Source organism: Anabrus simplex, chromosome 3, assembly GCF_040414725.1.
Source record: "Anabrus simplex isolate iqAnaSimp1 chromosome 3, ASM4041472v1, whole genome shotgun sequence".
Classification (NCBI taxonomy): domain Eukaryota; kingdom Metazoa; phylum Arthropoda; class Insecta; order Orthoptera; family Tettigoniidae; genus Anabrus; species Anabrus simplex.
This window is the reverse complement of record NC_090267.1, coordinates 490,727,386-490,747,779: the sequence shown is the minus strand read 5'-3', so window position 1 is coordinate 490,747,779 and position 20,394 is coordinate 490,727,386. Positions and strand designations below refer to the sequence as shown.

Below are 20,394 nucleotides of genomic sequence, written 5' to 3'. Positions count from 1 at the left end.
AGACCGAAGAGGAATTTACATTTTAAAAGAGGTAGGTTACATATTAAAGGTTTCGAACCTTCCCCGAGAGTTAAACTGCTGAGCTAGCAAGAAATAAAGATGTTAAAAGGCCATTACCTTGTAGAAGAACTGCTGCTTGAAGAAAGAGGCGCTTCCCGTCCCCTGCTACATATCCACACACTCATTTAGATGTTATACTAGTGGCCCGGAGACAGCAAAATCAGCAGTTTTTATGCCCTCGTGGAAAATTTGAGACCTTTCAAGAATGAGTAGACACACCCCCTCAACTTTATTGGATAGCTTAAAGCTACATATCCATATCGAAGAAGACATACATGATTGGCTGAGAATTAATTAAAGAAATTCGGGATTGGCTAAGTTCAAACCTGGCGGAAGGAAGGATTAATGTTGCCAACCCACAAACCACAGAACAAAATTTAGTAAAAACAAAACTTAGGAATACAAAATTTCTTCAGGAGATTACATTCCATTACACCAGAGTGTATTACCATAGTTTTTGGTAGAGACATCTGGTAGAGAACGTCCACACTTCTTGATCAATGACAAACAAAAACACATCAAAATTCACACAGAGTCATCTTCGGAGAAACTGTTGAGTTAACACAGTTTTTCAAGGTTCAGGCTTTCTCCTGTAGAGGAGTTTCAATTGGCGCAATGTTTGAACAAGCGGCGTGGAGGTGTACCGCCCGGTACACATTTTATACTGTGTATATATTGTACCCGCCCCCTACCAAACAGGGCTCCGGCATGAGATCTACAGGGCGTTAACGGGTGGAAAATATAATAAAATAGGCGCTTATCTAACCTTACCTTAATGGCATACAGGGTAGGAGAAACGGGGCATATTTAACTACAATGAGAACACATTCAAATTATGGTTAAAATTAATACAAGCGTCCGCCTCTGTGGTGTAGTGGTTAGCGTGATTATCTGCCACCCCCGGAGGTCCGGGTTCGATTCCCGGCTCTGCCACGAAATTTGAAAAGTGGTACGAGGGCTGGAACGGGGTCCACTCAGCCTCGGGAGTCAACTGAGTAGAGGTGGGTTCGATTCCCAGCTCAGCCACCTCGAAGTGGTTTTCCGTGGTTTCCCACTTCACCTCCAGGCGAATGCCGGGATGGTACCTAACTTAAGGCCACGGCCGCTTCCTTCCGTCATCCTTGCCTATCCCTTAAAATCTTCCCGTCCCCCTACAAGGCCCCTGTTCAGCATAGCAGGTGAGGCCGCCTGGGCGAGGTACTGGTGATACTCCCCAGTTGTATCCCGCGACCAAGAGTCTGAAGCTCCAGGACACTGCCCTTGAGGCGGTAGAGGTGGGATCCCTCGCTGAGTCCGAGGGAAAAGCCGAACCTGGAGGGTAGACAGATGATGATGATGATGATGATGATGATGATTAATACAAGCGGTTTATTAGACCTTGATGACGATGGGAATGACTGATCTATATTCACAAATGAATTACAATAATTATTAACAATTGTTATGGATTATTATCGACTTGCAGTCGTGTGTGAGGGATCCGAGTATTGTTTATCGCAAAACGATTTGCCGTGACGTGATACGAACGGAAACATTTGCCATAAACACTGAGGCTATATGACATTATTGACAAATGAAATTAGCATTCATGCAATAAGTCTGAGCCTTCCCTACACTAAAACACACAATTATTTCCCAACGAAATACCATTAAAGAAACTATACAAATGTGGAACAAACCCCGGGTTCGAACCGACCCTCAGTTGAATGCAAATTCGTCGCGCCGATGGATCGTACCCATCGCTGACGCTAATTATAGTCACCACATGTTACATAAACAACATAGAGAATCACATATTATATACACTGAACACGTGAGGCACCCCATTCTTCATTTCAGCATTGTGGAATACCAATGCCGGCGTATGGAACTGAACTGACAACCCCTTGGGACGAAAGTAGGACACTGAAATCCCTAGCTAAATTATACTCAAATGAGTAACAACAGTAATCTAACAAATACTAGTACCAATCGCCGTGTCATTTATTAGCGAATACTTCATTCTGGCGTGTTCAATATTTCCTATTATTAATCGATTCATACAGGGCTTCCCTTCTTAGATCAGGTCCCCTTTCTACCGAGGCGGACACACAAAAAAGAACACGTCTCTGAGGAAGGTCAGAAGTATCCACTCCCTACCATGGCGGTCAATAGCCTTGGCTTTTACCAGGCTTAACAAGCCCTTTCTTTAACAAAATCGCCTCATCCCGAGGTACGTTCACAATAAACTGAGGTCTATTCCTCATTAAGCAAATTGCATCGACTTCCAATAAATCACCTCGATTCAACACATATTTTTTCATGTCCCAATGACTTCACAACACGACACCGGTTTGTATGGTACCAATATTCGTACGATTACTGTCATTACAATTACTATTATTATTATTATTATTATTATTATTATTATTATTATTATTATTGCTGGATTCATCATTACACTATCTTCTTACGTGATTTACCTGCTAATTAAATCATACTGAGTCATCATACCGAAACTTCCTCGTAATTACGATGTAATTAAATAACCCAACGGCAATTAATTCATAATTAAACCTTGATCAACTTATGATTAACACATAATTAATTTCTGATTAAATCGTCACACGGCAATACAATAATGAGTTAAATATTCACACGCTAATCAGCTCAATCAAATACTCACACTGTAATTAGCTTCTAATTAAATATTCACACAGTGATTAACCCAATTAAATATTCACACGGTAATTAACTGAATTAAATATTCACACGGTGATTAACTCAATTAAAATTGTAAGTAAATTATGATAAACTCAATCAAATAATCCAGCTTAAATTGTAACACTCCCTAGCTAAATATTTCAAAGGAGGCCTGGGGCATCAGTTCCATATTCATTTCTCGTGACTCCGGGACCTCACGTTGCATATTTATTATTTATCAGTCATGCATTTATTGATACAGGATCAACTACAGCCTAGCTTAAATTACCCTGAATTTACTAAAATACCAGTCTCCTGGTGCCTTTCTGAACACAAGTCTCCCAAAATAAACTAAGTAAATCTTCTACTGCATGCAAACCTATTAGATTATTGTCACAATTATCTACAGATAAATCACTCAGATCTGTTATTAATTAAATAAAATAAGAAATAAAAGCTACGTGCCCCATTTCGGCACTTCAACATTTAAATTAAGTTATCCCTAACATGATAGCGTCAGCTTATGATAAATAATTCTCATCCCCTCTAATCAGGCCATATAATTTTGAAAAATACTCATCTCCATCACATGATGACACGTTGTCAGCTCGGGAAATCCATTTCAGGTTTTAGTGTTGACCCATTGGCACCAAAGCAATTACTGGTGACACCATTCTTCCTTCACGCTGGAAGTCCATAGTTCCTGGTTGATGAGGCCACTGGCAGCAATCCTAGGCACACAACACGTCACTATTTATTTCAAATCTGTTTAGTTGCGTTCAGCGTGAACGTCCGGCCACGATTTCGCATATTACTTCGTAATCCGCGGTTCAGTATCGGATTCCGGGTACCTCTCAGCCACTTTACCTTTGATACTGCTCGACACAGTAGTGCCGTAGTAATAATAATAATAATATTATGATTCACGCTGAAAGTTGGCGACACGTCACAGTTTCTTTTAAAGTTTAATCTATGCAATCTTTAGATGAATTGCACTATTTTACTTGAAATTTAAGTTTAAAGTCACTTAAAAATGGTTCAATTGGGAGCTTAACTAAACATAGCTCCAACCTCGGTAAGCTGAGATTCCGGAATGACGCGCTTCCCTCTCGGCAGTGCTTTTTACAAGGAGGCAATTTCCCCTTCTCTAAATCTGCATACAGCCTATCCACGTCTCCCTAGAGGTTTAATAGTACGACTATCTGGTGACCAGTATTCACCTGATGTGATTGAGACATATCCGTACGATTATTCTTCGTAGGATCTCCTGTAAATAATTAAAGTCAGTCCGGCTTCCCCTTCCACGCGAGGGTGAACTCCCGTGTCAAGGAGGCGTGATGACACTAAACAGATGGCCCCCGGTACTTTTCCACACAGAAACAACACAGTATTCTTTCTTCATCTGAAAGTCATCGAGTAAGCGAACATTAGACACTCTAAATAAATGTCTCAGTGACAGTTCTCTCTTTTAAATCGGGAGACGACTCCAGAATTCGGATTTCATTATTTTTTACATCGTAGATAATTAAGTTGCCTAGTCTGAATTCAAGATGGTTTCCATATTTCGTTTCGAAAAAGTTTGCTTCCCCTCATTCTCCTAGTCGTGGGGAAGGGATGTCTTCTCTCGAGTTACGTCATGGTGAATCCCCGATTGCAGCCCCGTCCGAGTCTAGGTGGGCTTGACTACTGCCGCGGGTTTCTGCTACACAAAGGAAAATATTGCGCAATAGATCACAAATAATGAAATCCCGTAGAATAAATTTAAAAGGCTCATTTTACCTGTCTAAATGATATGGATATTAATTAGTTTTGGTTTTATTCCCTCAAAGATCATTGCGTCTGTAATTTCAAAGACCAGTATTGACCAGGGGTCCTTGGATCATGCCCCTGTCGGGTGCAATATTCACATCTGTATTGGAATTATCCCCAGAAATACCCCGAACATCTTCCTTCTTAGCTCAATGGTAGAGCACTGGTCTCGTAAACCAGGGGTCGTGAGTTCAATCCTCACAGAAGGCAGTGCATTTTACACTGTGTGTATATTCACATCTGTATTGGAATTATCCCCAGAAATACTCCGAACAGCCGCCTTCTTAGCTCAGTGGTAGAGCAGTGGTCTCGTAAACCAGGGGTCGTGAATTCAATTCTCACAGAAGGCAGTGATTTTTATACAATGGGCATATTCATATCTCTATTGGAAAATGACCCCACAAAAATAGCGCACTTACGTCTTCTTAGCTCAGTGGGAGAGCACTGGTCTAGTAAACCAGGGGTCGTGAGTTCAATCCTCACAGACGGCAGTGATTTATATGCTATGTGTACATTCATACCTGTATAGGAAATTGATCCCAGTAACACAACGAACATCCGCCTCCTTAGCTCAGTGGTAGAGCACTGGTCTGGTAAACAAGGGTCGTGAGTTCGATCCGCGCAGACGGCAGTGCGTTTTATACTGTGTGTACATTCATATCTCTATTGGAAATTAACCCCGGTAATAACCTAACATTCGCCATATTAGCTCAGTGGTAGAGCACTGGTGTTATAAACCAGGGGTCGTGCGTTCAATCGTCGCAGAAGGCAGTGCATTTTTTTGCGGTGTGCGTATTCATATCCGTTTTGGAAATTGACCCCAGAAACACTACGCACGTGTTCCTTCTTTGCTCAGCGGTAGAGTACTGGTCCTGTAAACCAGCGGTCGTGAGTTCAATCCTCACAGAAGGCAGTGCAATTTATAGTGTTGTGACTTCCCCTCTCGGAGAACAATCATCGAACGAGAAATGCAACCATTCAAGCTAAGGGCGCCAATCTTTAAGTTGAGGACTTAAAGATAAAAATTTATAATCAAGCTTGGACGGACTCTTATCACAGGGGTGGGGTGATAGTGCACTAATCATTAAGCAGGAGAGTTAGAAATCAAAAGGCTAATTAAGGCAGATTGATTAAAGTGAACTAGAAAAATATTATTTATTATCTTTAATATAAATGACGACGGTTTAACGAGAACTGAATTTAAAATAGAAAATGAATTTAACAAAAAATTGAATGACTCTACTTCGCGAAAACTTGCAATATCTTTAACTCACTTGCTCACCATGTAGTCTTGTTCTGCTGGTCCTTGGAAAGCTTCCATCCTTGTAGCTGGAACATCACCGGTCGTCTTTGAGATCTCTTCATCTGCAGCTAAGTACCATTCCTGCCTTGCAAATTGCACCCACCACTAATTGGAAGATGACTTCAAAACTAACACTCCCTATTATGCTTTATCCCATATATTGGAGATAAGCCCTAAGTCATAGTTAGAAGAACCACCTTGGGTTATATGGAGAGGATACTCAATTAAGAATCCTTCCAACTTTACTGAAAATGTTCTCTGAAGTTTCATTTCTATCTAGATTAATACTACCTATTGACTTAGACTGGTTCAAACCGGTCTTGTAGCCGAGCTGTACGTACTTCCTGATGAGAGTGGCTATACACCCCTCATTCAGAATTTCTAAGTATCGAGACGAAGAATCAAGTAGAGAATCAAGTAGAATAATGTAGAATAATATCGATCAGAATGACGCCAAGAGCTCCAACACGCCCTTTTATAACCTTCTCTCGCGCTAATTACAGGTCGCTACACGTGGTCCAATCAGATGACACGTCTCTCCCCACTCTAGATATTAGAGTTGACGGGTCTTAATCATGATGTTAACTGTTCTTCTATTAGTCCTTTCACTCAGTATCCATGGCAACATGACGCTCCTTTGAAAATATAGGCGGTGATCAGTTTGAATAATTCTGGTCGAAATACGGTAGCTTACGTTACAACGCTTGAACACGTACTCGCTTTTCCCAGAACTTGATGTCTAAATTTGTCCTTCCTTCTTCCTCGGTGATGTGGCAAGATAGAGGAAATCTACTGCAAGTTAATTTTAACCGACTGTCCCAAGAATCTCAGTGAATATTAGGATATTCAGCCCTCGTTTACAAGTCGTAGTTACAAAGTAATGAAATGATAGTGAGCAAATGATTAAACATGAATTATAATACAATTACATACCAAAATAAATATCATGACGTTAAATTCCTGAATTAATTACACATAATAAAATTAACATAATTACCCTGTAACGTCTGGAACGTTACATACGCCCCCATGAGTTCTTAACAAATATCACATGAGTTGAGAACTCACACACTTACTCCCACATTGACTTGAAATACCTCTATTACCTGCCCATTACGAGCGACAGTATTTTCATACAATTAATTATATCTCACTCTTTCCATATCTCTCTTAGACTGCTTACCATTGCGAATGTCTGTTATTTCAGTTCATCTTGAGGTTTAGATGCTAAATTATGCCCAACACAAGCAACTTTCCATTTTTGTAAAAAACAAGATTATCCTAGAGAATATAACATAATATATATACAATTCAGATTACAGACTCTGCCGGGTGTCTTTTTGTCCTTTTACTCCCCATCTTTCCGACATTCTTTGCTAGATAGCAGTAACACGTTCTCTTCCAATCTTTTACATTAAAACCATGGAAAACTAATGATACAAACAATTTACACTTTTATCACTCTTTCGAATGTTTCAACCTTATCTTGAAGCATTATGCAATACACTTCACACAAATACACACGTGATTTAAGCTCACGGTAAAATTATTGCAAGTTAGAAATGCACATACGGGAAAATTAATTATTTGCCGTCGTCAGCTTTAATTAGCCTTTTGTAACATCTCAGAAAACAAATATATAAAATTTCATGGCCTCACATACGGAAAACAGATGATCTATCGTCAATGAACGAGCGTAAATCTACCGCCACACAAACACCTCCCTTGTTTACAAACACAACTAGGAAATACCACCACAATTGAGACGTAAACTCATTCCGCTCGTAGTCTGACATAACAAGTAGCAACTTCCCCGAGTTACTGACCTATATCTCACAATCCGGTTCAGCCACCTCACACGACAGGTATCTCCGTAAACTACTAATGTTATATGAACCATTCATTACGCTCTCGCCATCCGCTAACTTGTAAGCACAGGGTCCTAGTTTTCTATGTACATTATAAGGGCCTTGATATAAAAGAAAAAAATTCTTTGTTACCTTATCCTCACTATTTGACAACATTGGAACTCTCACCAAAACCATATCACCTACCTCAAAGTTATCCAGTACCTTACGTTTCTGCTGCCTTTTACGTTTATCTCCAGATTTAATCAGGTTCTCCCGTGCCAGTCGGACGTAAAATTCAGCATTACGAGGTGGTTCCTCAGGCAAACCTAACACTCTCACTACGCTCTCGCATTCAATACACAAACGTATTGATCCATCAGACTTAGGCACGACAATTAAGGGATTAACATATTGACTGTTTGATAATTCAATCACATCGTCTGCTAACATAGCTTGAATTTGATCCTCTACGGCTTTGGCATATTTGTGTGGTATCGGATACCGCGGTCCGCTGAATGGAGTCTTATCCAGCACAGAAAAAGAATGTTCATACAGATGGGTAACACCAGGTTTCTCGGAGAAAATCTCCACGTGTTCACATAACACTTCAAATAACTTGTCCTTCTGGATTTCATTTAACTCATTTCTACTTACGGCTTCTTTCAAGCCACATATTTTATCCTCATTAATCCACAACTGACACAACTTCAGGCCCTCACTAGCCTCTTCATTAACTTTAGAAACCTCTCTCATTCTCCACACTGTACTAACTTCCGTTTTCCTCTGAATTTCCTCCTCAAACTTGACCTTGATATCCTCATTATTCCACCTCAAATTTAGCACTAGATCATTGTAATTTAACTGAGCCAATTTTAACGTTAACCAGTCAGATCCCAAGATAAGATCAAATATTAAATGCGGAATTACCAAACATATCTGAACGCTAATAGAATTATTAATACAGATCGGGACAGCTACTTGTTTACAAATTTGCTTAGACCTCTTTCCAACAGCCGTAATGATGAAAGTAGACTTAACAGGCATTTCCTCCAACTGAATACCCTGTTTCACTAATGACTCATACCACTGAGAACTAATACATGATATTTGGCTACCAGAATCAATCAAAACTTTAACCCACGCCCCCCAACTTTCAATTTAACAACGGGATTGACTACTTTATTACTTGAATCTCCATTATTCTGCTCGGGTTCATACGACAAATCGTCTCTAACATCTAGGTCATATGGTAACACTTTCATGGCAAGACACTTCGCTACCTTCGTACTAGGCTGGAATTCTGACCTAACATTACAGCCTCTAGTTAGTTTAAAGGTTCCCTTTGTGTATTGACGTTGGACTCATTAGTACATTGCTCTGGCCTCCGTTGGGAATTTCCTGTCCTATATTCAGGTGCTCCGCTCCTGCTGTTCTGCTGAGGTCTGAACTGATTGCGAGCTTCGTGATTCTGTATTCTACCGTTATGTCTCATTCCGTTGTGATGACTAAAGTTCTGAATATTCTCCGTTCTACTCCTAAGGTTACCTAAAGCATCAAAACTGCCTAGTAGGTTCTCCATCTCCTGAATAGTTCCAACTTTTTGCATGCAGGCCGCTTCTCTCACCCTGTCCGGAAAATGTCTTAAAAGTAGTCTTACTACATCAGACCCCTCGGTTATACCATCTAAGTTCTGACAAATCATGACATATGCCAGGAAGTACTCGGTCATAGTAACTCCTTCATGCTGTTTGTACCTCCCAAATACCACCCTTTCTCTCTCCCGAGCTTGTATCGCTTCATTCCAGAATTTCTCTCTAAACTTATTTCTGAATTCTTTCAGGTTCGTCATCGTCTGCCTATATACCATGAACCAAGACCGAGTTTCTCCTACAAAAGCATGGTCAATATTTTCCATAACGTCTTCCCAGTCCATAGACCCTTCCTCTAGACGCTTTTCAAATCGTTTTTCTATCATCTTAAGGAAATCTAGCGGGTTCGTTTGTTTCCCATTAAATTTAGGTAGTTCAATTTCCCTAATGTAGCTATTTCCTAGACATTGCCTTCCCGTGAAAACCTGTTTATCCTTTGCCACCTGTTTTAACTTATTTTCTGCTTTCTCCATCCGGCATTCTACATCTCTGTCTCTCCTATCAATTTCTCTCTCCAAATTAACCTGCTTCTCTTTCAATGTCCTAATTTCAATCTTATTCTCTTCAGCTATCGCAAACCTTTCTTCACTTGCCCGGGTCTCATCTTCTATTCTAAGCTTTACCGTGTCAATCTCTTGTTGGACGTGGTCTTTGAATATCCGTATTTCCCCTCTTTGAGTCTCAACTCTCTTATCAATACTAGTGACCTGCCTCATTACTTCCTCCCTAGTAAAGTTGTTTTCCTTCCCCAATAATTCCAGGAATTCACTTCTCTGCTCCGCAAACTTTTCTTCTACCTCTTTCCCTTGCCGTACATATTCCCTTTCCTGGTCCTCTAATCGCTTATTAAAATGTTCATTTTTTACCACCAGATCGCGTAACTGCCTACTGTGTTCGTCCATTCTCCGATTCGCTTCCTCCTTATTTTCCCTCATCTCCCTGCTTAATTCAGCTTTAGTTTGCTCTAACTGTTCTTTAAGTTCATATTTAATATTCTCAATTTTAGTGTTAGTTTGTTCTAATTCACTTTTAAGCTCAGATTTAGTTTGTTCCAATTCATTTTTAAGCTCAGATTTAGTTTGTTCTACATCTGTTTTAATTTGTTCCAATTCATTTTTTATTTCCGATTTACTGTCCTCTATCCTACTTAACATTAATTGCATCATTCCCATTAACTGATCATTATTATTACTTTCATTGTTAGTGTTTACTTCCGCTTCGCCCCCCATCCTACTATAATCTGACTCCATACTGACTTCTTTCTGCTTGCCTTCACTCTCCATACTACTTACACTTCTATCTTCAATTTCCTCTCCTAGACTACACAACTCTTCCTCTGAACTCAATACGTTATTGCCTTTTATCGCCCGTCCACTGCGCAACATCCTCTCCTCTTTCGTCTGATCAGCCATGACCCTTCCCACAATCAAACACTCCTAATGCAACGTGGATATCCAAATTTTGCCCATAATACGAATTCTGATATCGTTACTGTCATTAACTGCTCCGTACTTAATGATTTTCTCGCCACACGTTGGAGCGGCATTTATGTGACTTCCCCTCTCGGAGAACAATCATCGAACGAGAAATGCAACCATTCAAGCTAAGGGCGCCAATCTTTAAGTTGAGGACTTAAAGATAAAAATTTATAATCAAGCTTGGACGGACTCTTATCACAGGGGTGGGGTGATAGTGCACTAATCATTAAGCAGGAGAGTTAGAAATCAAAAGGCTAATTAAGGCAGATTGATTAAAGTGAACTAGAAAAATATTATTTATTATCTTTAATATAAATGACGACGGTTTAACGAGAACTGAATTTAAAATAGAAAATGAATTTAACAAAAAATTGAATGACTCTACTTCGCGAAAACTTGCAATATCTTTAACTCGCTTGCTCACCATGTAGTCTTGTTCTGCTGGTCCTTGGAAAGCTTCCATCCTTGTAGCTGGAACATCACCGGTCGTCTTTGAGATCTCTTCATCTGCAGCTAAGTACCATTCCTGCCTTGCAAATTGCACCCACCACTAATTGGAAGATGACTTCAAAACTAACACTCCCTATTATGCTTTATCCCATATATTGGAGATAAGCCCTAAGTCATAGTTAGAAGAACCACCTTGGGTTATATGGAGAGGATACTCAATTAAGAATCCTTCCAACTTTACTGAAAATGTTCTCTGAAGTTTCATTTCTATCTAGATTAATACTACCTATTGACTTAGACTGGTTCAAACCGGTCTTGTAGCCGAGCTGTACGTACTTCCTGATGAGAGTGGCTATACACCCCTCATTCAGAATTTCTAAGTATCGAGACGAAGAATCAAGTAGAGAATCAAGTAGAATAATGTAGAATAATATCGATCAGAATGACGCCAAGAGCTCCAACACGCCCTTTTATAACCTTCTCTCGCGCTAATTACAGGTCGCTACACGTGGTCCAATCAGATGACACGTCTCTCCCCACTCTAGATATTAGAGTTGACGGATCTTAATCATGATATTAACTGTTCTTCTATTAGTCCTTTCACTCAGTATCCATGGCAACATGACGCTCCTTTGAAAATATAGGCGGTGATCAGTTTGAATAATCATCATCATCATCATCATCTGCTTACCCTCCAGGTTCGGTTTTTCCCTCGGACTTAGCGAGGGATCCCACCTCTACCGCCGCAAGGGCAGTGTCCTGGAGCTTCAGACTCTTGGTCGGGGGATACAACTGGGGAGTATGACCAGTACCTCGCCCAGGCGGCCTCACCTGCTATGCTGAACAGGGGCCTTGTGGAGGGATGGGAAGATTGGAAGGGATAGGCAAGGAAGAGGGAAGGAAGCGGCCGTGGCCTTAAGTGAGGTACCATCCCGCATTCGCCTGGAGGAGAAGTGGGAAACCACGGAAAACCACTTCGAGGATGGCTGAGGTGGGAATCGAACCCACCTCTACTCAGTTGACCTCCCGAGGCTGAGTGGACCCCGTTCCAGCCCTCGTACCACTTTTCAAATTTCGTGGCAGAGCCGGGAATCGAACCCGGACCTCCGGGGGTGGCAGCTAATCACGCTAACCACTACACCACAGAGGCGGACAGTTTGAATAATTCTGGTCGAAATACGGTAGCTTACGTTACAACGCTTGAACACGTGCTCGCTTTTCCCAGAACTTGATGTCTAAATTTGTCCTTCCTTCTTCCTCGGTGATGTGGCAAGATAGAGGAAATCTACTGCAAGTTAATTTTAACCGACTGTCGCAAGAATCTCAGTGAATATTAGGATATTCAGCCCTCGTTTACAAGTCGTAGTTACAAAGTAATGAAATGATAGTGAGCAAATGATTAAACATGAATTATAATACAATTACATACCAAAATAAATATCATGACGTTAAATTCCTGAATTAATTACACATAATAAAATTAACATAATTACCCTGTAACGTCTGGAACGTTACAGTGTCTGTACATTCATATCTGTATTGGAAATTGACTCCAGGAACCCACCGCACATCCGCCTTCTTAGCTCAGTGGTAGAGCACTAGTCTCGTATACCAGGGCTCGTGAGTTCAATCCTCACAGAAGGCGGTGAATTTTTCGAACGGTGTGCATGTTCGTATCTGTACTGCATATTGACCCCAAAAGCACAACGTACGTCTGCTTTCTGAGTTCAGCGGTAGAACACTGAAGTCGTTTACCAGAGGGCGTGTGTTCAAATCTCATATAGGCCCGTGATCTTTATACTGTGTGTACATTCATATCTGTATTGAAAATTAACCCCTGAAACACACCGAACATCCGCTTCTTAGCCGAGGGGTAGAGCACTGGTCTCGTAAACCTGGGGTCGTGCGTTCAATCCTAACGGAAGGCGGTGAATTTTTCGAACGGTGTGCCTATTCATATCTGTATTGGTAATTGACCTCAGAAACATAACGCATATCTACCTTTTTAGCTCGGTGGTAGAGCACTGGTCTCGTAAACCTGGGGTCGTGCGTTCAATCCTAACAGAAGGCGGTTTATTTTTCGAACGGTGTGCTTATTCATATCTGTATTGGAAATTTATTCCAGAAACACTACGAAAGCCCGCCTTCTTAGCTCAGTGGTAGAGCACTGGTCTCGTAAACCAGCGGTCGTGAGTTCAATCCTCACAGAGGTCCTGGTCCTGTAAATCAGGGGTCGTGCGTTCAATCCTAAAAAAGTCATATGTCAATATACTGTGTGTATATACATATATGTATTGGAAATTGACCCCAGAAACACACCGAACATCCGCCTTCTTAGCTGAATTGTTGATCTTTTTATACTGTGGGTACATTCATATCTGTATTGGAAATTCTTCCCAGAAACACAACGCACATCCGACCTCTTAACTCAGTGGTATGGCCCGGTTTTGTGTACCAGGGATCATGTGTTCAATCCCCACAGAAGGCATGGATCTTAATACTCTGTGTACGTTCATATTGCTCGCAGAAACACAACGAACATCCGCCTTTTTAGTACGGTGGTAGAGTACGGGTCATGAGTTCAATGAGTTCAGTGTTTTTTATCATCATCATCATCATCATCTGTTTACCCTCCAGGTTCGGCTTTTCCCTCGGACTCAGCGAGGGATCCCACCTCTACCGCCTCAAGGGCAGTGTCCTGGAGCTTCAGACTCTTGGTCGGGGGATACAACTGGGGAGAATGGCCAGTACCTCGCCCAGGCGGCCTCACCTGCTATGCGGAACAGGGGCGTTGTGGAGGGATGGGAAGATTGGAAGGGATAGGCAAGGAAGAGGGAAGGAAGCGGCCGTGGCCTTAAGTTAGGTACCATCCCGGCATTCGGCAGGAGGAGAAGTGGGAAACCACGGAAAACCACTTCCAGGATGGCTGAGGTGGGAATCGAACCCACCTCTACTCAGTTGACCTCCCGAGGCTGAGTGGACCCCGTTCCAGCCCTCGTACCACTTTTCAAATTTCGTGGCAGAGCCGGGAATCGAACCCGGACCTCCGGGGGTGGCAGCTAATCACGCTAACCACTACACCACAGAGGCGGACAGTGTTTTTTATGCGGTGAGTATATTCATATCCGTATTGAAAATTGACCCCAGAGACACAACCCTCAACTGCCTTCTGCGCTCAGTGGTAGAGCACTGGTGTTGTAAACCAGGGGTCGTGCGTTCAATCGTCACAGAAGGCAGTGTATTTTTTTGCGGTGTGCATATTCATATCCGTATTGAAAATTGACCCCAGAAACAACACGGATATAGGCCTTCGTAGCTCGGTCGTAGGGCATTGGTCTCGAAAACCATGGGTTGTTAGTTCAATCCGTACAGAAAACTGGGAATCTTTTATACTGTGAGCATATTCATACATGAATTGAAAATTTACCCCAGAACCGTAGCACACGTCCGACTTCACAACTCACTTGTAAAGCGCTGGACTTGTGTACGAGTGGTCGTCAGTTCAAATCTCAATGAAAGACGTGATCATCTTACTGTTTGTTCATTCATATCTGCATTGGAAATTGACCCCAGAAACGAAACGAACGTTCGCCTTCTTAGCTCGGAGGTAGAGCACTGTTCTTGTAAAGCGGGGGACGTGAGTTCAACCATCACAGAAGGCGGTGTATTTTATAGTGCGTATACATTCACATCTGTACTTGAAATTGACCCCATAAACACAACAGTTTTTCGCCTTCTTAGCTCAGTTGAAAGGCACTGGTCTGGTAAACTAGGGGTCGTGAGTTCAATCCTCACAGAGGGCAGTGAATTTTCCATACGGGTTGCATGTTCGTATCTGTATTGGATATTGACCCCAGAAACTCACAGAACATCCGCATTCTTAGTTCAGTGGAAGAGCACCGGTCTCGTAAACCCGGGGTCGTAAGTTCAGTCCTCACAGAAGGCAGTGCAATTTATAGCGTGCGTACATTCATATCTGTATTGGAAATTAACCCCAGAAACACACCGAACATACGCCTTCTTAGCACAGTGGTACGCACTGGTCTTGTAAACCAAGAGTCGTGAGTTCAACCCTCACAGAAAGCAGAGACGTTTATACTGCGTGTACATTCATATCTGTATAGGAAACTAACATCAGAAACGCCCCGAAGAGTCTGCCTCCTTACCTCAGTGGTAGAGCACTGGTCTCGTAAACCGGGGGTCGTGAGTTCAATCCACACAGAAGGCAGTGCGTTTTGTACTGTGTGTACATTCATATCTGTATTGGAAATTAACCCCAGAAACACACCGAACATCCGCCTCCTTAGCTCAGTGGTACAGCAATGGTCATGTAAACGAGGGGTCGTGAGTTCAATCCACACAGGAGGCAGTGAATTTTATACTGTGAGCACATCATACCTCTATTGGAAATTAACCCAGAATTATGGCGCGCATCTGCCTTCTTATCTTAGTGGTAGAGCACTGGTTTTGTAAACCAGTTGTCGTGAGTTCAAATCTCACAGAATGCCGTGATCTTTATACAGTGTTTACATTTATACCTGTATTGGAAATTGACTCCAGGAACCCGCTGGACAACCGCCTTCTTAGCTCAGTGGTAGAGCACTGGTCTCGTACACCAGGGGTCGTGAGTTCAATCCTCACAGAAAGCTGGGAATCATTTTATACGGTGTGCATGTTCTTATCTGTATTGCATATTGACCCCAGAAGCCCAACGTACGTCTACTTTCTGAGTTCAGCGGTAGAACACTGAAGTCGTTTACCAGAGGGCGTGTGTTCAAATCTCATATAGGCCCGTGATCTTTATACTGTGTGTACATTCATATCTGTATTGAAAATTAACCCCTGAAACACACCGAACATCCGCTTCTTAGCCGAGGGGTAGAGCACTGGTCTCGTAAACCTGGGGTCGTGCGTTCAATCCTGACGGAAGGCGGTGAATTTTTCGAACGGTGTGCCTATTAATATCTATATTGGAAATTTATCCCAGAAACACTACAAGAACCCACCTTCTTAGCTCAGTGGTAGAGCACTGGTCTCGTAAACCAGGGGTCGTGAGTTCAATCCTCACAGAGGGCAGTGATTTTTGTACTGCGTTTTCATTCATATCTGTACTTGAAATTTACCCGAGAAACACAACAGTTGTTGGCCTTCTTAACTCAGTGGTCGAGTCCTGGTCTTGTAAACCAGGGGTCGTGCGTTCAATCCTAAAAAAGTCATATGTCAATATACTGTCTGTATATACATATATGTATTGGAAATTGACCCCAGAAACACACCGAACATCCGCCTTCTTAGCTGAGTTGTAGAGCAGTGGTCTCGTAAACTAGGGGTCGTGAGATCCATCCTCACAGACGGCGTTGATCTTTATACTGTGGGTACATTCATATCTGTATTGGAAATTGTTCCCAGAAACACAACGCACATGCGACTTCTTAGCTCAGTGGCAGAGCACTGGTGTTGTCAACCAGATGTCGTGTGTTCAACCCTCGCAGTCGACAGTGAATTTTTTTATACGGTGTGCATGTTAGTTTTTGTAGTTTATATTGACCCCAGAAACATAACGCACGTCTGCTTTCTGACCTCAGTGTTAGGGCGCTGGTCATGTGCACGAGGGGTCGTGAGCTGAAATCTCACAGAAGGCCGTGAACTTTAGACTGTGTGTACATTCATTCCAGTATTGGAAATTAACCCAGAAACAGACCGAGCACCCGCCTTCCTGTCTCATTGGTAGAGCACTGTTCTCGTAAACCAGGGGTCGTCAGTTCCATCCTCACAGAAGGCAATTAACTTTTAGACTGTGCGTATATTCAGATCTTTACTGGAAATTGACCCCAGAAACCCAACGACATTCGCCTTCTTAGCTCAGTGATAGAGCACCGGTCTTGTAAACCAGGGGTCATGAGTTCTATACCCACAGAAAGCAGCGATGTTTATGCTGTGTGTACATTCATATCTGTATTGGAAATTGACACCAGAAACACACCGATCATCCGCCTTCCTAGCTCGGTGGTAGAACACTCGTCTTGTAAACCAGGGGTCGTGAGTTCAATGCTCACAGAAGGCAGTGATTTTTGTACTGTGTGCACATTCATAACTGTATTTAAATTGATCCCAGAAACACAAGAAATGGAAACCTACAGTAATTGACCGGGTCAGAGATGGAATGAATGAAGCGGATATAGGCTATTAGTACGATGGGGTCGCCACTCCCAAAGTGATTTATTAATGACTGGTAGATGCTATGAAATGAGAATGGAGAGTGTTGCTGGAATGAAAGATGACAGGGAAAACCGGAGTACCCGGAGAAAAACCTGTCCCGCCTCCGCTTTGTCCAGGACCAATCTCACATTGAGCGACCGGGATTTGAACCACGGTATCCAGCGGTGAGAGGCCGACGCGCTACCGTCTGAGCCACGGAGGCTTTAAACACAGGGAATATCAGTTGCAATTCAGCTCGCGAGGAGTAAGGACGTACTGCTGAGCGCGTGACAAGTATTGGAGTGTGCGAACATGGGAGTTTCAATTGATCAATACAGGTGTGCTATTGGCAGATGGCATGGCAGATGGAAGGTGAAATCAACTCAAATGGTGTAAAACAGTGTCAACATCACGCCAATAGTATTTTCGTTAGTGGTGGTGATGGCGCTACTAGTGGTCGGAGGAATGGAGTTAAACCCTGGCCCTGGGCTGTCATGGGAAGATATTGAGAAGCTCAAGGAGGTAATGCAAGAATGGCAAGCGGAGAAGACCAAGGAAATGTTAACGGAACAAATCTGAATTGAAAGATTTGAAGACTTTCATACAAACAGAACTCAAGGATATCAAAGAGAGCGTACTGCAGAACAAATACGAGATAGATTAAATGAGGACGAAAGTCCTGGAGCTAGAAGAAAGGCTAAGGAACCTCGAAGAAAAGGAAAAGTGACGAGTGAAGGAAGATAGGAAGAGAAACATAATAATCTAAGGGCTGGTAGAAACAGAAAAAGAGAATGATATGTTAGACAGAATACTGTCCTTAATCAGGGAGAATTTGTAGGTGGAGTGCTCTGAGAGCGATATCGATAATGCCTTTAGATTAGAAAAGAATATGGGAAGAAGACCAGTGAAAGTATCCATGGCATCTAGTTTGAAGGCTCGAAAATTTTTGGATAGTGCGAAGAGCTTGAAAGGCACAAACATATGGATTAAAAAAGAATTGGTCCAAGGAGAATTGGAAAATATGCGAACATTACTTTTTCATCAAGGAAAGGCGCGGCATTTGGGGCTAAAAGCATTTATCCGTGGAAACAGGCTTATAACAGTGGACGATTCTTGGAGCAGGATGTGGACTGGACAAGAGCTGGAGCATTGCCCTGTCGTGTCAGCTATACGGAAGGCCAGCGGTCTAGGGAGTGACGGCAACAGATCGGAGTCAGTCGGTGTGTGTGGCAGTCAAAAAAGCAGGGACAGTGAACTGGATGACGCGGTGTTCGAAACCAGGTGTCAACACCGCAGAAAATCAACTCAAGACGAAGAGGTGGTCCCTCGGAGGCAAGACAACCCAGGGAGAAAAGAAGAAAAGAAACGTAAGCCAGCGTTAAATTTGAGTGACATTTGGGATAAAAAAGGGTTGACAGGGCCTGAGGAAGCTAGGGGGTTGGAAGAAGAAATAGTTAGCTTCCCAAGTGGATCCATTATACAGTTAAAAAAGCACGAATGACGAGAAGTAAGGCCTTGGCGACATCGGATATACCCACGAACAAATAACTAGACTGGGTCGTGGGATTAATAAATATCAAGGGTATATTAAGCAAACTGGGAAATGATGAATTTATAAATCTAATGAGAGGTAGTGAGATTATTGGGATTGTAGTGACTTGGCTACCTCTCGGCCACAATGGAGTAGAACAAAATATAAAAGGAGTCTGAAAGGGCGTTACCCGGGAGGGTTATCAGAGATCGTAAAAGACGAAATATGCAAGCAGGTAGAGCTATAGGAATCGGGATGTGAGGAAACGATTTGGGTAAAAGTAAAGAAAGAAAATGAGTAGGAGAGAGATTTTCATTGGTTTTGGTTACAACCATCCATCGAGTCCCCGTTTGAGAAGAAAAACTTATTTGAAGAGCTTATTGATGATGTAAACCAGATCAAATTAGGAAATGAAGAAGAGGAAATAATTATAATGGGTGATTTCAATGCAAGGGTTGGCGTAAATAATCCATTATACGGTAAAGAAATTGATGAAATATTAATGGAAAGAAGGAGAAGAAAAGACAAAAAAGTATAACAAAATGGAGAGAAATTGGTGGAAATGTGTGCGATAGAGGAATTGTACATTTTGAATTGGGGCTGGTGGTGGGAAGAATCAGGTAACTTAACATATTTAGTAGCGTCTCATCATTTCCGAGCTGCTATTAGATTACTGAGAGTCGAAGGTAAACATGAAGGAAAACAATATTTTAACTATGAACAGAGAAAATTAGTAAGATATAGGTGGAGTGAGGAACAGAGAGATGAATTTAGGGACTACTATAAGAATGCAACTTTTGAAATTTTGAAGATAGGTATTGAGTATGTGATACAGGATAATATCATAGATGAAGCAGTAAGAATGCTTGAAAGATCAATAGAGGTAGCTGGTAAAAAAATGGTTGCGAGTAAGAAAAGGCTATATAAACAAAGCGTATGGTATAATGATGAGTGTAAAGAAAAGAAAAATCAAGTGATGAAGACATTAAAAATGTACCTAAAAGAGGGATCTCAGGATTTACGAGAAGATTCTTGTAAAAGTAGGAAGGAATACAAAGATTTAATGAGCGAAAGCAAAAGAAACTGGCAGGCCAAAGAGGCAAAATTATTACATAAGTACTGTAAAGAAAATGAAACTAAGGAAGTATGGAAAAGAATGAGCGTAATGTGTAAAGATTATAAAAGCTGTAATCAAATAAGCATAGGCAATGAAGAGTGGCTAACGTATTTTAAGGGGTTGTTAGGGGGTAAAGACACATGGGAAAGGAAGAAATATGAAACTAGTATACTGAGACATGTAGAGTTTACTCTGCCCATACTAGATGATATAATAACCACAGATGAGGAGCTAGATGCTTTGGAAAAAGCGAAGGGAGGAAAATCA

At 41.8% G+C, this 20,394-nt stretch overlaps 8 non-coding genes across 8 annotated transcripts; all 8 read left to right on the top strand.

Moving 5' to 3' along the window:
* The first annotated feature begins 4,689 nt into the window (after window positions 1-4,689).
* On the top strand, window positions 4,690-4,761 carry TRNAT-CGU (transfer RNA threonine (anticodon CGU)). Its single transcript has one exon. It is a non-coding gene; the product is annotated as a tRNA-Thr (tRNA).
* A 68-nt stretch (window positions 4,762-4,829) lies between these two features.
* On the top strand, window positions 4,830-4,901 carry TRNAT-CGU (transfer RNA threonine (anticodon CGU)). Its single transcript has one exon. It is a non-coding gene; the product is annotated as a tRNA-Thr (tRNA).
* Window positions 4,902-4,970: 69 nt separating this feature from the next.
* TRNAT-AGU (transfer RNA threonine (anticodon AGU)) lies at window positions 4,971-5,042 on the top strand. The gene has a single exon. It is a non-coding gene; the product is annotated as a tRNA-Thr (tRNA).
* A 7,812-nt stretch (window positions 5,043-12,854) lies between these two features.
* TRNAT-CGU (transfer RNA threonine (anticodon CGU)) lies at window positions 12,855-12,926 on the top strand. Its single transcript has one exon. It is a non-coding gene; the product is annotated as a tRNA-Thr (tRNA).
* Window positions 12,927-13,423: 497 nt separating this feature from the next.
* Window positions 13,424-13,495, top strand: TRNAT-CGU (transfer RNA threonine (anticodon CGU)). Its single transcript has one exon. It is a non-coding gene; the product is annotated as a tRNA-Thr (tRNA).
* A 1,517-nt stretch (window positions 13,496-15,012) lies between these two features.
* On the top strand, window positions 15,013-15,084 carry TRNAT-GGU (transfer RNA threonine (anticodon GGU)). The gene has a single exon. It is a non-coding gene; the product is annotated as a tRNA-Thr (tRNA).
* A 774-nt stretch (window positions 15,085-15,858) lies between these two features.
* On the top strand, window positions 15,859-15,930 carry TRNAT-CGU (transfer RNA threonine (anticodon CGU)). Its single transcript has one exon. It is a non-coding gene; the product is annotated as a tRNA-Thr (tRNA).
* A 355-nt stretch (window positions 15,931-16,285) lies between these two features.
* Window positions 16,286-16,357, top strand: TRNAT-CGU (transfer RNA threonine (anticodon CGU)). The gene has a single exon. It is a non-coding gene; the product is annotated as a tRNA-Thr (tRNA).
* Window positions 16,358-20,394: the final 4,037 nt, after the last annotated feature.